Source organism: Carlito syrichta, unplaced genomic scaffold, assembly GCF_000164805.1.
Source record: "Carlito syrichta isolate Samal-C Ts95f unplaced genomic scaffold, Tarsius_syrichta-2.0.1 Scaffold312243, whole genome shotgun sequence".
NCBI lineage: Eukaryota > Metazoa > Chordata > Mammalia > Primates > Tarsiidae > Carlito > Carlito syrichta.
Window position 1 is genome coordinate 407,881 of NW_007256339.1, and position 3,533 is coordinate 411,413.

Genomic DNA, 3,533 nt, shown 5'->3' on the forward strand with positions numbered 1-3,533 from the left:
TATAACTTTGTTTCACTTATGTATTTTAGTTTTTTTTTTTTTTTTTTGAGTTGGAGTCTCACTCTGTCGTCCAGACTGGAGTGCAGTGGCTGCTCCCGGCCACCGCAGCCTCGACCTGCTGCGCTCTGGCAATCCTTCCACCTCAGCCTTCCAAGTAGCCAGAATTACAGGCATGCGCTACCACGCCCGGCTGATTTTTTTATTTATTGTAGAGATGAGGTCTCGCTGCCCAGGCGGGTCTCGAACCCGGGGGCTCAGGCAATCCACTCACCTCAGCCTCCCAAAGGCGCGGGATTACAGGCTGAGCCACCGAGCCCGGCTTAACATATTTTTAATATTAATTTTTCTTCTTTTATAGAGACAAGGTCTCAGTACATTGCCTAGGCTGGTCTCGAACTCCTGGGCTCAAGCAATCCTCCTGCCTCAGCCTCCCAAAGTGCCAGGATTACAGGCATGAGGCACCACACCCGGCCATATTTGTAATTTTTTATAACTTAATGTTTAATAATGGGTGTGTTGGTAACCCATTTGCAAAATTCCCGAAATTCTGACAATAGGCTCTTGCCTCCAAGGAACTTGTATAGCCACTGGACTTCCTGTGTCATTCTCCCAGTCCTAGGGCCACTTTGCCTCTTCTGTTGAAGTCTGCTGTGAGCCAAGCACCACGTTAGTCCCTGTGGGAATCAAATTTGAACAGATGCAGCGGGCTGGGTGTATGTAAGTAGATGACTATAACACAGCGTAATAAATGTCATGGCTGTGGTGTGGTGTGGTGTGCAAACTGGGGAGAGATGAACCCCGTTTTTTCCAGCAAAGGCTTTATTGGGGGGCCGGGGAACTCAGTCCTTCTTGGCCGCCGCCTTCCTCATGGCGGCCAGGAGGTTGCTCGGCTCTTTCCACTTCCTCTTGGCGTGGATGTGTGTGTCCCCACCCGTTCCTTGATGAACTTGAGGGCCCGCCTGTCCTTGGAGACCTCGAGCCGCTCCATGGTGAGCCGCTGGTAAGGAGCAAAGCTGCACACCTCTCGGATCACGTCCCGCACCAACTTGGTGTGCTTGGTCCGGCGCCTGTGGCGGTGGCTGTGCCTCGGCTTGCTCACGTTCTTGGTCACCTTGCGGCCCTTGTTGAGGCCCACGGCCATGGCTGCTGCTCTCCAGTGGCTGAACCCCTTTTAACTTGGGGAAAGGGATGCTTAGGCAATGATCAAGACTGCTGATATCACCCAGAGAGAGACAGCCTGACATATGTACGCCCTAAAGGAAGAATCTGTCTCCTGTGACACAGCTAGGTCAGAATCAAAACTCAATCTGCATTTGATTTAAGTCACTATATTCTGCTACCCATTTAGAGAAAATCAGACAAGAGAACAACATGGTAAACTACCCTAGGGGACGGAATTAACACAATGCAGATGGTGAGAAATGCTGCAGGACAACAACCAATCGAGTTTCTTCTACAAATAAAAATAAAACTGAAAAGGAAAAAATGTATGGACCTTATTGGGACTTTGATTCAACTAAACAAGCTGCTTTAAAAAAAAAGTACAAGACAGTTGGGAAAATTTGAACACTGATGAAATATTTTATGATATTAAGAAAGTATTGAGGGCAGGCACAGTGGCTCACACCTATAATCCCAGCACTTTGGGAGGCCGAGGTGAGAGGATTGTCTGAGCTCATAGGTTCGAGACCAGCCTGGGCAACTTGATGAGACGTTATCTCTACAATCAATAAAAAAATTAGCCGGGCATAGTGGCACAGCCTGTAGTTCCAACTGCTTGGAAGGCTGAAGTGGAAGGGTGGCCTGAGTCCAGCAGGTCGAGGCTGCAGTGGCCATGAGCGTGCCATTGCACTCCAGCCTGGGCGAAAGAATGAGATTCCAACTTAAAAAAAAAGCCGGGCTAGGTAGCTCAGCCTGTAGTCCCAGCACTTTGGGAGGCTGAGGTGAGTGGATTGCCTGAGCCCGCGGGTTCGATACCTGTCTGGGCAACTTGAAGGGACCTCATCTCTACAATAAGTCAAAAATTAGCTGGGCGTGGTAGTGCACGCCTGTAGTTCCAGCTACTTGGAAGGCTGAGGCGGAAGGATCGCTGGAGCCCAGCAGGTTGAGGCCGTGGTGACCGAAGCAGCCACTGCACTCCAGTCTGGGTGACAGAGTGAGACTCCAACTCAAAAAAAAAAAAAAAAATTGTGAGTTTTTTAGTTGTGAGACATTATTGCGGTTGTATTTTGTAAAAAAAAAAAAAAAAAAGTTTCTAAGTTGGGCACAGTGGCTCACACCTGTAGTTACAATTACTTGGGAGGCTGAGGTGGGACGATCTTGAGTTACAGCAACCAGGGCAAAATAGCAAGATGCTGTTTTTTAGAAAATGGTTTACTTATTTATTTATTTTTGAGTTGGAGTCTCACTATGTTGCCCAGACCTCAATGCAGTGGTGTAATTACGGCTCACCATAGCCTCGACCCCCTGGGCTCGGTGATCCTTCCATCTCAGCCTCCCAAGTAGCGGGAACCACGGGTGTGTGCCATCACATCTGGCTAATTTAAACATTTTTTTGCACAGATAATGTCCCACTATGTGGCCCAGGCTGGTCTTGAACTCTTGGGCTCAAGCAACATTTATTTATTTTTGAGACAGATTCTCACTGTGTTGCACAGGCTGGAATGCAGTGGCATGATCATAGCTCACTGTAGCCTCAAACTCCTGGGCTCAAGCAATCCTCCTGCCTCAGCCTCCTGAGTAGCGAGGACTACAGGCATGCACCACCATATCTAGCTAATTTTTTAAAAATTTAAAATAAATAAAATTTTTTTTAATAGATACAAAGTTTTGCTATGTTACCCAGGCTGGTCTCAAACTCCTGGCCTCAAGCAATCCACCTGCCTCGGTCTCCCAAAATGCTGGGATTACAGACACAAGCCACTGTACCCAGCCCAAAATGTTAAATATTTTTTGTAGAGACAGAGTCTCACTGTGTTGCCCAGGCTGGTCTAGAAATCCTGGCCTCAAGCTTCGGTCTCACATAGTGCACTGGGATTACAGGCATGAGCTACCAGGCATGGCCAGTTTCTATCTTTAGAGTCACATATAGAGATTTTTAATAGATAATATGCTAGGTTCAGTGGTCTGCTCCTGTAATCCCAGGTACCTGGGAGGATTGCTTGAGTCCAGGAGTTTAAGACTAGCCTGGGCAACATAGTACGACCCCATCTTCAAAAAAAGAAATATTTATAGATAAAAGGATAAGATAGTTAAGATATGTTTCAAAGTTCTGTGAGGACATTTATGGCGGAGAAAGTTTTTTGTTTTTTTTTTTGAGTTGGAGTCTCACTCTGTCGCCCAGATTGGAGTGCAGTGGCCGCTCCCGGCCACCACAGCCTCGACCCGCTGGGTGCCAGCTATCCTTCCGCCTCAGACTTCCGAGCAGCCGGGGTTACAGGCACACGCTGCCACACCTGGCTGATTTTTTGATCTATTGTAGAGATGAGGTCTCGCCAAGTTGCTCAGGCGGGTCTCGAACCCGCGGGCTCAGG

The 3,533-nt window shown here is 48.0% G+C and overlaps 1 pseudogene; it reads right to left on the bottom strand.

The window, feature by feature from the left end:
* Positions 1-839: 839 nt before the first annotated feature.
* On the bottom strand, positions 840-1,141 carry LOC103272349 (annotated as a pseudogene).
* Positions 1,142-3,533: the final 2,392 nt, after the last annotated feature.